Below are 12,694 nucleotides of genomic sequence, written 5' to 3'. Positions count from 1 at the left end.
TTTCATTTCAGCTGACAGTTCCACAGACCAAAGGGAAGATGTTTAACCTCAAATAATTATCTTCTGAACCCTCATTGTCACAGTCATTTGCTGCCCTCTTCCAAGACTTTTCTTCTCTCTCATAGCCTTTCATGTGTCCTTCCATTTCAACATCTTCCTCGTCTTCATCTCCAGCCTGCCCCCCTGTCTCTGACTTGCTCTCCTTTTCCTTTGATAATACATCAAGGTACACTGGCTCAAACAAAACATTTGCTGTAATTATTTTCCGAATGTGGATGTAGCTGCAATGATCTGACAGGCCAAGCACCATTAGGCTTGATGCTTCTTTCAAAGTGGCTGTCAAACCTTTTGTTCCGTGAGGAGTGCACCTTTAAGCCACAAGAAGGATTCCAGTTTTCAGAACCAGCAGTTTAGGAAGCTTATGTTGTTGAATTTCATTAACCAGGATAAAATGCTTTCCTTATTTTTTTTAAAGTGCAGCAGAAATGTTCAGTGTTACATCTGTTTCCATCCTGTCACGTCATGTTTTCCATCGCTCCTCTGTGCTGCTTGGAAAGCATTTTCTCTGCAGTCCAGAGACATTTTACTCACTTATTTGTCATAACTGAGAAGGAGGAAAGACATGTTTACATCCAAATATTTGCCTTGCAGGGACTGTGCTGCAAGGTAAAGTCACTCACTATGCCGAGCTGTCCAGCAGCGTGCTGGCTTCACTGCTGACCGCTGATCCACAAATGCGCGGCTTGGAAGTATGTGCCTAGAAAATAATAGAATTACACATCTAGAAAGACTCAGGAGGCAATAATAGAATAAGAGTTTTCTTCCCAAATTGGATAATCACTTACAGGATGTCATGACTTGAATGAGTTCAGCAGTGTCTAGAGTGACATTGTGCAGGCCTCCATTCAGAATCCAGCATCAGGCTAAATCCAGCTGACAAAAATGAGGGTGTGGAGCCGACCTCCAGGGACAAGGACCAGAGTTTGAGGCATTTTCCCCTAAATACAAGACAAAATTAATCTGGTTTATCACTTATTGGCCTATGTGTCTGATGCCAGTGTACAGGTGAGTTTGGGCTTGGCTAAAACCCAATGACATGATGAAATTAATTCCTGAGAGTATGGCAAATGCAAAAAGATTAAATGGAACCGTACTGAGGTGAAACAACAAGCGGATAAAACTTGTTCCAGAACGAGAGTGAATTTTGATTTGGTTTTAACCTGCTTTCAAGAACTGAACGTGAGGCTGGGGATGAAGACCAGTGTGGAGAGTGCCTGCTTTCTGCTGGACAGGTAGGTCACAAACACTGGCTGTATGCTTGTGCGAGCCGCCTATCAGCTTGGCCTGTGTGTAGGCTATGCTAGCTGGTGTTTAGCTTGTCTAGCATGTATTTAGCTTGTCATAGCTGGCATTGAGGTTGTGTAACCTGTGCTAACTGGTGTTTAACTTGACACTGCTGGCTTTAAGCTTGTTCTAGCTGGTTTTTAGCCTGTGTTAGCTGGTATTAAGCTTGTCTTTGCAGGCGTTTAACTTGTCTTAGCTGGCATGTACCTAGTGGTAGGCGGTCCTTGGCTTGTCCTAGCCAGTGTTTAGCTTGTCCTAGCTTGCGTTTAGCTTTTTCTTGCAAGTGTTTAGCTTGTCTTAGCTGGCATTTAGCTTGTTTATCCAGCGTTTAGCTTGTCATAGCCAGGTAGGAATGTGTACGAGCTGGCGTTAAGCTTGTCATTGTTGGCATTTAGCTTGTTGAAGCCTGCTTTTACTATGTATTAGCCAGTGTTTGGTAGCAGGCGGCTAGCGGGGAGGGCAGGCTAATCTTCTGGTGCCATTGAGTCTGAAAGGGCCAAGTTTGATTAAATTGTACATTTTCATGCCACAAGAAACCATACTACAAACTTTTAATGACAACTTTGGTCTACAATCATGGGTCCATATTTATGATTGAGTTAATAACGTGCACTGTAAAATACCCCAGTGGAGAGTACACAGCTGCAGTATCAAAATCTAGAGGTGATGAACACAACAAGCCTTTGCAGTGGACAGTTATTCCACTCTAATCTAATACAATAAAGTCGATAACAGATACAATGTACTACGAAAGAAAAGTCCATAAACATGTCTCTTGCCTGAGAGAGCTTTGCAAATCTGTGTGTGCTTCAAACAGCTCAGATGGCCTTCGCCTCTACTGCCCCACCACCACATCATCTTTTCTCATGGCTGGGAGTCTGTCCTCCCCCTCTATGAAATAATAGAGATGGAAAAATGCCTTGTTTATTTTCTGCTGAAAACGGATTCCATCAGGCAGCAAGGCCCTCTCCTCCTCTGGAGAAGAACCAGAGCACTGATGTGGTTTCCATTTGTGTCTGATGTTTTTTGGCTAATACTTTCTAATCAGAGTCCATTTGTGTCATTGTGTGTGTTTTCAACCTCTTTTTATGTGCGTGTGTGTGTATGTGACTCATGCACTCAACGCGACCCATTCTGTGTACGTGTGCACATCTGCAACTGTGACTGCAACTGCAATGTATTCCAAGTCTGTGTGTGTGTGTGTGTGTGTGTGTGTGTGTGTGTGTGTGTGTGTGAGATGTGCCACTGGCCCAGCTCTCCCCTGCAGGGCCTCAACTATTTCCTTCATTTGTTGGAGCTTTGTGTTTTCTCTCTTTTTTTCTATCCTTTTTTCTTTTTTGCACTGGGGGAACACGATGTCTGGTTTAATATCATTTTCCAATCACTGAAGGCTGCAGGGCAAGGACTTTTGACTGGGCTGTTTCGTTCCAGCTAATACCAAAGAGAGGGGAGAGAAAATAATAACCCTTGTGGTTGGTAATAGCTGCACTGATCATTTGCCTCTGGTCTTCTCTCTAGCTGCAGCTGATGTTGTCTTTGTTTTGCTACACGGAGCTACACCACTATTACAAGCTGTCTGACACCCTTCGTCTCTTCCATGTCCATCTGAGATATATATTCAACGCCATCTGTTTTTACTAAAGGAAGAGACAGGAGGAGAGAGATATGTAGCTGTGAGGGAAGAACAAAAAGTCCAGATGATATGCTCTTTAAAAGTCAGGCCTGTCCTGTTGTAATGCAAAATCTGTCCGATTCTGAGGAAACTGATTATACAAGAGCTCAGGGGAAAGTCTTAACATTCAGGAACATATGTTGTCTTTATTTTCCCTCTCCTACCTGTGTCTTTTTGTGTGTGAAAGACTGAGAAAGAAAAAAGAGAGAGAGACAGGGGGAGAAATCATTATTAACTCATAAGCTGGTTAATGCTGTAGCACTCTCAACCTTCAGCTCAAATGAGAATTTCCGTCATTTACATATCAGTTTAATTTCCTGTCTCTCTCTCTCTTTCTCTCTCTCGCTCTCCCTCTCTCTCTCTGTCTCTCTCTGTCTCTCTCTCCTTTATGAAAAGCAACATTTCTACCACAATCAGCCTGGGTGGTGGTGAACACTCTCGTGCACCTGGATAAAACACAGGAGCTCATGAAAAACAAGCAGACACGTCTGGATACTGGGAGTGTGTTCTGGAGGCCTGGTGGACGGGGCTCCTCCGTGGGCTGCTGCTGCTCCGTCAGGATTAAACCAGTGATCAGGGAAATGAAAGGGGAGCTGTCATTCCACACTGGTCTCTATACATATCATCCTCAATAATTACACACTCTCCTCACCTTGCCTGGCTTCCTTCTCATTTATAACCTCCCACCATTGTGTGTGTGCGTGTGTGTGTGTGTGTGTGTGTGCGTGCGTGCTACAGCATACCTGATTGACACCCAGCACATCAAAACGGGGCTTTTATGAAATGTGCTCCTGCTTGAATTACACTCACTTTAAGATTTATCCATTTTCCTCAACGGTATAAAGCCACATCTGTGTGTGTGTGTGTGTGTTTGTGTGTGAGAGAGAGAGATCTATGTATTTTTTGAGTGTCCTCTGTTGAATCGATACAGATGTGCCCAGCCCTGCACGACGCACATCTGGCGGTTGGACTGAACCTGCAGGGGACGACTAACGACTTCAACGTGGAGCTTTAAGCTTATGAATTCAATCACATGTTCGGTTCAAGCAGGAGTTCCACGACCAAGCCTGAAGTGTAAAGTAAGTTTAAGATCTGTCAATTCATGTCAATGCCATATGTGACCTTTGCTGCGAAGGTCAAGAGGTATCAGAGCCAAGCTGTCAGAGAATGATCCCTTTCAATTTTTATGAGCATATTTATGGAATTTCCATTTGCACTGGAATTAGAGTGAATACACAGGAGGTGAAGGCTGGATTCAATCTGTGACATCACAAATACAACTCAGATGGCCGAGGAGTGAAACACGCTGGTGTTTTATAGCATGTTCCCTTATTTTCTGTTTTTTATTTCATAAAAAATTAAGGAAATGTGCATGGCCTGAATATTTACTTAGTGTGTTAGTGGAATATGATGCATCATTATGTAATATGGAGATGTGGCATACATAGATTTAAATGAGTATGAATAAGTGGGGCAACGTGGCTCAGAGTGACTGTCTAGCAGCCGAAGGGTCGCTGGTTCGATCATCACTTCCCCCAGTGACCATGTCCAAGTGTCCTTGAGCAAGATACTGAACCCCTAATTGTTCCTGATCCAGGGTGAACCCCGCCTCTCACCCAATGTCAGCTGGGATAGGCTCCACCCTGCAACCCTAAACAGATAAGCGGTATAGAAAATGGATGGATGGATGGACGGAGTGTGAATATTAAATGAATATTCATAATATATTGATTTGGAGTTTTTTTTTAGATACAGGTATTTGGGATTTAATTCCATGTTTTTTCACAAGCTAAAGTAAACTGATGGATGTATTTGTGTAAGAATAAAAGTAAGCTTCGGTAGCTTATGATTTCAAACCAAAGTGAACGGATGACCAGTAATTAAAGAATAAGCGAAAAGAGGAAGGATTTCATAACTTGATACTTTTCAGATGTGTAAATTCAGTGTTTGATCATTTTATATTGCTATTTCTGCTTGTTTCCCTTTTTACATTTTCAAAATAAAGCTTTCAAATAATCAATTCATTGAAGGAGCAGCACACAATCTTTATCATCATTCACCAACGTCCCCTTTATCTCATAATATCAGCGTACCTTTAATATGTTGCTTGTGTTTCGTTGTTGTTGTTCTTTTAGCTACTTAAGAATCACTTTGGTGAACAAAGAGGAGAAGTTTGATGTCTCGTTAGCTCTGACCACTGGTGAACTTTCACAAACATGTGCTCTGGTGCGAGTAATGAATCAGCTAATACCTTACTTGCTCTCTCTTCCCCTTTTTTCCGAGCTAATGCCTTTGTACTGTAAGACTTCTTCCTATCCTGGGTTTTGTATAACAGCGATTTATTATTATAGCTCAGCACTTGAGCGTGTAATAAATGTAAATCTCAGTGTCTGTAACTCGGTCCCCCGAAGCTCATTATTTGTGACAAGTGTGTGAGACAGTGTTTGTTTTCTGCCGTGTTGCAGATGAGTAATGCGATCATCCGCCTGTGCTTCCGAAGCATCTCTCTGGACCAGATCTTCAAGGGGCTCCATGATATATCCGTGCAGCGAGCCAAACCTCAGCAGCCGCTGCTGCCTGGCCTGGGTACAGAAAAGTACCTGCATAACTCAGACTGACCACAAGTAAGAAAACATCTCACCCATATTATGTCAGCATGTTTGTTTGTTTTTTTTATTTAATCAAATTAAGAACATTCATTTTCGATTTTCAAACAAATATCATGGATATATAGTCGAATGCTGTAAAGGCAGACATCATGATGTACATTTAGAAAATACACGAAAGTAACCCGCTCATACCATCTCTATTAAGTTACCCTGTTTTATACACAAACATGTTTCCCTGGTCTGATGAGGTAACGGCAGAAGCTTCAAGTGAGCAGGGTGTGTTTTGTTAAGAGGACCACATCTGGACCTTATTATTTTTGGTGATCTTGGTTTATTCTGATAAATAAAAAATGAGAGTAAATAAGTAAGAAATCCTTGTATTGGCTTTAATTATGAGACCTTTGCAGCCCCTGCACAAGCTCACAACTCTGTGTGTGTGTGTGTGTGTGTGTGTGTGTGTGTGTGTGTGTGTGTGTGTATGTGTGTGCGTGTGCGTGTGAGAGAGAGAGAGAGAGAGCCTAATTTCAGATGATCATGATTTGCCTCAGAGTTAATGTATCGTCAGTCCCCGGCCACTAGACTCTGTAATCTAGGAAATCATCATTGCCAACATGGTGATCTGATCTTATTTTGTGGCTGTAATTGAGTCTTAGTTGATTCTGTTGAACTCAACTTGCATGTCAAGTCTATAAAGCGGGTCTGGTTTGAAATCTGCCGGGAGAATGAATAACGGAACTTGAAGAATCTTTCTGCACGTGCCTGCCTCTGTGCTTGTGTCTGTGAGTGTGAAAATCTTGATTTCTGGGTGGCTAAGTTGACGGTTAGGCAAGTCACGGTCAGGGTAAACATCTAGGAAACTCAAGAAAAGTGATTCTTTTTTTTTAAAAAAGTCATTATTTGTCATAAATATCACTCTGTAATATTTTGTCAGTATGTTAGATTGGTTGTCCTGGTTGTTGCAGTGTCTGAAGTTGTATTAAGGATAATATTCTGCATCAGTTGGTTACGTTTAGGATTAAGATTAACTTTTGTGTTTAACTATCCACTGTGAATATAAGTTAACGTAAGGTCCAAGTATAGCTGCGTGTGTGTGTGTGTTTGTGTGTGTACCTTGAATGCCACGGAGGGGGGTGGGGGGTAAATGTGTGCGTGCGTGTGTGTGTGCGTGTGTGTGTGTGTGTGTGCGTGTGTGTGCGTGCGTGTGTGCGTGCGTGTGTGTGTGCGCGCCGGTTTCACCAGTTTCAACTCCTTCTCCAGAACTCCTTTTAATTACATTAACTTCTGGAGATACAGCCCTGTTTTTCCTCATTGAAGAATACAATATTCTCTTGTTTCGCTCTTCACACTGAACGATGGCATGATGAAGCAGATGTGATCAGCTCGCTGCAAAAACAAGCACATGGATTACCCTCTCTAGTTATAAAGTCCACAGTCTACACACCTAAATCTCTCTTCAGCTACTCCCAGGAAAAGATCAAATCAATTATAATAAAGACAGAGTGTATTGTGTCACACCCTGGGGGACTAAAAGCTGCTGTATAGTTGGATAAACTACCAACATTGACTTAAGAACTCAGAAGCAAGTTTTTCAAAGGTTGCACAAGTGAAAAACTTAACTTTTAAGAAGAGAAAACTGGTGCATGTAGGTGTTAATGTGAAGCATCACCCTCAGCGTCAGTCCCACCCTAAATGTGCTCTGACCCTATAGAAAACTATGACATCAGTGGGAGGGGGAGGAGTCAGAAACAGGACTTGAAGGTCTTGGTTTCCTTCAGTCCATCAGTGGGGCAGTCGGTTTCTGACCTACAGAGTTTCTCTACATTACACTGACGGTCCTGAGAGACTTTGAAGGCCTCTCAGTCCACACACACGCACACACACACGCGCACACACACACACATACACACAAGGTCTCACTCTCAACTCTCTGATACCCCTTCAGGCTTGTGGCAGTCTGCACGGGCAATCGACCTCGTCCAACCAATTAAAGACGGCGCTTAGTTCCTGATCAATGGCTGCCGTTGAGGTGGGGGCAGGGGGAAGTGGATGTGTGTGTGTGTGTGGGGAGGCTATTCAGGAAGGAAGTTTTTATTTTGTTTCCTTAACTTAAGCTCCTCACACGAGGATTGCATCAATCACTGTCTCTGGTGATAGAGACACAGTGTGTTCGACAAAGGTTGTATTTGTCATATCTTTAACAGTTTTGTGCTTGGTACAGTTTATTGTGTTTTCAGAATATTTATAAGTCACAAGATCTCTGGAAAAATTTTGCAAAAAGACCAAAAAAAGGAGATACTATGTCCCCCGTCCCCGCCCCCTCAGGAACATGCACCCGTGTAAATGGTGGACAGCAAAGAGAGCCAGTTAGCATATTGTCGTTGTTAGCGCCAAGCTAAGCTGCCACCACTTGAAGGGATTTAGTAGAAAAAGAAAACACTTGCGCGGAAAGTATTTTTAGAAGTCAAATGCTAACATCCAGAATGGCATCACGGTGTTGTACGATAGGGTGAATCTTTACGTTTTGATTCAATCCATTTGATTCACTATTAACATTACATTTTACCGGCAGATATAATTTGTGAATGAAGTTTTATCCTGTAATATTTTAATTTTTTCATGTAAATATGACATCATACATAATTATTTGTGGTATTTGTTACTCAATGAAAACGCTTTATTTTTAATTCATGGATGAACAATGGCAACTTTTTTTTTTTACTGTCTCTCATGTTGTGAGAAAACTTCAGCCAAATGAGAACGTACTTTTCAAACTCTGGGTAACCTGATTGCATCCTCTGAAAAATATATTTTTAAATAATTACCTTTTTTTCTTGTGCGCCTGACAAAGGGACTCTATCAGGGAAAATGGGCTCAGATTCCATTGCTAATCAAAACAATGTGTTTATACTTTTAGGTAATTGGGATTTATCCTTTCAGTTCTTCAGTCTTTGTTTATCTTCACTAGGTCATCAAAACAGAGTGTTCATTAATCAGGCCTCATGCATATATTATGTGTGTGTGTGTGTGTGTGTGTGTGTGTGTATATATGTATGTATGTATGTGTGTGTATATATGTATGTTTATGTATATGTATGTATGTGTGTGTGTGTGTGTATATATATATATATATATATATATATATATATGCCTTTAATTCAATTATAATTCGAGCATGCGGCTTCCAAACATTCTGAGAAAGATTTCCTTTTTTTAAATAATCGTTTTTTTCTAATTTATGAACTTTCCGAGAGACCTTGAACTCAAATAGGTTTCCAGAGAGAGAGATAGCTACCTTTTTAAAAAATAAATGAATAACATTCACTGCTATCTCCAGTCGGTCCATCCTTCATCAGCGGCCCGGCGAAGGAGGAAGGGTGTTAAGTACAGAGACGCTGATCTGTTTTTCTCCCCTTCAGATATCACACCAGTGAGCTTGTCACCCACACAGCCAATATCACAGTCAGTCCACACGCTGGGTTCAGTCACAGGGCAGAAGGAGGGAGGGAGGGCTGGAGGAGGGAGAAGTCAACGGGGCTAAAGATGTGTGACTGTGGCATGTCTCGTTGGCTCTGAGTAGACTGACACGTGCTGAACAGCCAGTGTGTTTTCTCCCCGTTTATTCTCCTCATCTTCATGTAAGATAAAACATGCTAAATTCATCAATGTGGGCCCCTTTGTTGCACGTTCATTTTTAATTTTATGGCCCATATTGCCACGATTTAACAATGCAAGTATGTGAACTTGAAGTTGAAGTCAGAGTCGAGGGAGGAATTCTATTAGGAAGCATGTTGCGTTCACTTGAGAAAACAAAAATCTGCTGTTTTTCTGTATGACTTCTTTAATTCATTAATTAAGAAAAACAGGGCTTGTGGTTTTTTTTTTTTAATTAGTGAGATAATTTTTTCCCCTAAAAGAAATCTGTTTTTCTGAATTGAGATAATTTTTCTAAACAATAATGATAATAATAATATGCTTTGTTTTTATGAATTTTTATCCTTTTTTGTTGAATTAATGAGGCAATCAAAAAAAAATCTGATCTGTTTGTCATCAATGATGTTTGTAAGTCCTCAATTCAGAAAAAGATAGAGTTTTTGTTTGTTTTCTCAAGTGAGTTCAACACACTTGTGCAAATGCAGAGTTGTTAGCATGGTTATTTGAACCTAAAATTATTTTATTTGGAGACTTTATGAAAGGCTGCACAGAGGTGCAGTGGTCAGCACTGTCCCCTCACAGCAAGAAGGTTCCAGGTTTGAGTCCCGGCTGGAGCACGGGGTCTTTCTGTGTGGAGTCTCCATGTTCTCCCTGGTCCTGCGTGGGTTCTCTCCGGTTCTGTGGCTTCTTCCCACAGTCCAAAGACATCAAGAGGGGACTAGGCTGATTGGATACTTCTTAAAACTGACCGTAGGTGTGACTGAGTGTGGATGGTTGTCTGTCTCTATGTGTTGGCCCTGTGATGGACTGGCGACCTGTCCAGGGTGAACCCTGCCTCTCACCCGTAGCCGCTAAGATAGGCTCCACCCCCCGCGACCCTTAACAGGATAAGAGGTAGAAAATGGATGGATGGACTTTATGAAACAAGCAAGGATGAAAAGAAAGATGGCATTATCTTACTGATTCTCTATCCAGATGTGATATTTCTTATCATTATTGTGGTATTAACTAGCTGTAATTTTACCTTGTGTATATGTTCCATGTAAGGTGAAGTATCATATTGTAACTACCTCAATGTGTTCTTTATGTGCCTGGAAGCTACACATGACATGTGGTAATTGCGTGTGGTATGGGACACTTTACGGCATGACACCTAAATAAAATCATAAACTGACATCAAGTGTTGAAACTGGAGAGGGACATAAATGCAGAGGAGGTCCAGCAGTGTCAGGCTATAAAAGATCACATCATAAAGATGAAGTATCAGTGAGCAAGAGGCGACGTTTACATCTCAACGCCCTGGCGTAGCTCTGACAACCTGTTCATATTTCCTCTGCTGACAGCACGATTCATGGAAATTGGTGCTGTGCTTTGAGAAGCGATGTCAACACAACGCCGACAGCTTGGAAAGCCGTTTATTAGTCCGGAGGATTCGACCATCTTTAAATTTGTTAGGTATCAGCTGGGGAGAACACAGACCCATCAGTGGCAAAGGCTTCCCAATAGAGTCACCAATTCAAAGTCTAGAGCAAGGCCACAAGAACCAGAATGTAGCATATACATCCGTCTCACCTTCCTGCTCCAACGCATGCACGTATCACTTCTCACATGCTTCTCTGGTGATAAATCCGTCACTCCCACGCAGAATTAAGTGCAATGAAGTGATTCCGAGGCACATTAACGAAGCATAACTGACTGTAATTGCAGTTAAGGAAATCTTTCAGATGTGTGAGTGCTTATTGCCTAAGAAGTGACATTTCAACAGTCCGTTCATCTTCAAGCAGTAAAGAAACTACTAATCAAACATTAGTAGAGAGATGGACATCGATGTACACAGTTTCTATGAGAGACGTGTGGATGGGAGGTCACGATGTAATTTCTGCTCCAGCCAGGCTCTTGCCCTGCATCACACAACACGATCCATTAAAGGAGACCATCATACTTTTCCAGCTTTTCAGATTCATAAATATGTTTAAAATGTTGGATACTTGTTCTGGAGGACGTGGAAATGTTCTATCACGAGGCAGGCGTGTGTTACAGTAATCCCAGCTTCAGGCGGCTCTGCACCGCTGAAAACGCTCGGATTTGGAGAGTTTTTTTCAAAAGTCTCATTTTGTGACGTCGCAACTTCAGGGGAAGCTCCATATATGGCAACTCACCTGTGCCCAGTGTTGTTGCCGCCCACCTCGCTCTGCCACAAAGTATACGGTGCAGACTACAGAGCTACGGTGTTGTCGTTGAAATGGCTGACAGAAAGTGTTTTTTTAAGGTGCAAACACTTCTTGGCCTTTTGTGGACTTCCCAAAGAAGACGAATTAAGGCACTCAGTAAAAAAAAAAAAAAAAAAAAAAAAGAAGACTGGTAAATGACTGGCAGCTACGGCTGCCAAACAAAAAAATAAAATTAAGGTAAAATATGCTAATTCAAATGAAGCGCAAACACATTACATTAACAGAAAATTTCATTCAGACTTCTGCAGAAAAATACCGTTATTTTACAGATTCGTACTAAATTATTACGATCAAACATCCTCAATAAACCTTAGATACCACCTTGAAAAAAAAAACGGTCAAATGACTGCCAGCAATGGCTGCCAAACAAAAACTGTAATAATAAGGTAAAATACACTAATTCAAATTAAGTGCAAACTCATTACATTTCCAGAAAATGTCAGAGTTCTGCAGAATTATTTTATATGTTTTTCCTAAATTATTACACCTTCAATAAACCTTAAATACCACATGTAAAAAAAAAAAAAAAACTAACGGTCAAATGACTGGCTCAAAGTTTCAGTTAAATTGGGTGGGGAAACTTAATTATAAATAAGAACACACCACTACTAATTCTAAAACCCTTTTAATGAATGTATTCAGATGTAAATTTACAATTTCAAATAATAATTCAAAAGCTGTTGTTCAGAGCTCCCCAGATGTCAGTCTGATCTTTTATTACGCGACGAGGTCAACATTTTGCCTTTGAAACGGGGGGAGAGCTGCTGTGCTGAGAGGGCTGTGCTCTGCTGTTTTTAGTGTGTACCTCCTGATTCTGTTTCATATTGTCTTACTCAGTACTGGCCTAACACCTGGGGGGGGTGTACACTTTAGCTCTGGTAATATCTGCGGACAAGCATTACAGTTTTTGTTATTTATAATCTATACTGTGTATTATAGGCCATTTCCAGTCCTAATCCCTGTTTGTCTCTGAAATCAGGTCGCCTACGACCAGTTCATCTCTGACCACCCATACACCCAGCTGCAGCGTGTGGACGTTTAGATTCAGTTTGTCCAAGAAGCTATCATTTTGTCAGCGTTCACGCATGGACACCAAATATATTTAAACATTGTTCTGTGGTTGCCAGTTGCATTATTGATTTTAAAAAATCGTTTTAAAAAGATAATTTGAACCAAAATCAGACTAA

At 41.3% G+C, this 12,694-nt stretch overlaps 1 long non-coding RNA gene across 1 annotated transcript; it reads left to right on the top strand.

Moving 5' to 3' along the window:
- Positions 1-937: 937 nt before the first annotated feature.
- Positions 938-5,618, top strand: LOC147238387 (uncharacterized). The gene is made up of 4 exons (XR_015111902.1): positions 938-1,065; positions 1,232-1,292; positions 3,948-4,095; positions 5,482-5,618. It is a non-coding gene; the product is annotated as an uncharacterized LOC147238387 (long non-coding RNA).
- Positions 5,619-12,694: the final 7,076 nt, after the last annotated feature.

The sequence above is a fragment of the Aulostomus chinensis genome, chromosome 24 (assembly GCF_037954235.1).
Source record: "Aulostomus chinensis isolate RoL2024-O1b breed Wild chromosome 24, RoL_Achi_v1.0, whole genome shotgun sequence".
Taxonomy (NCBI): Eukaryota; Metazoa; Chordata; class Actinopteri; order Syngnathiformes; family Aulostomidae; genus Aulostomus; species Aulostomus chinensis.
The sequence above is the reverse complement of the archived record's forward strand: the minus strand, read 5'-3'. Positions and strand labels throughout refer to the sequence as shown.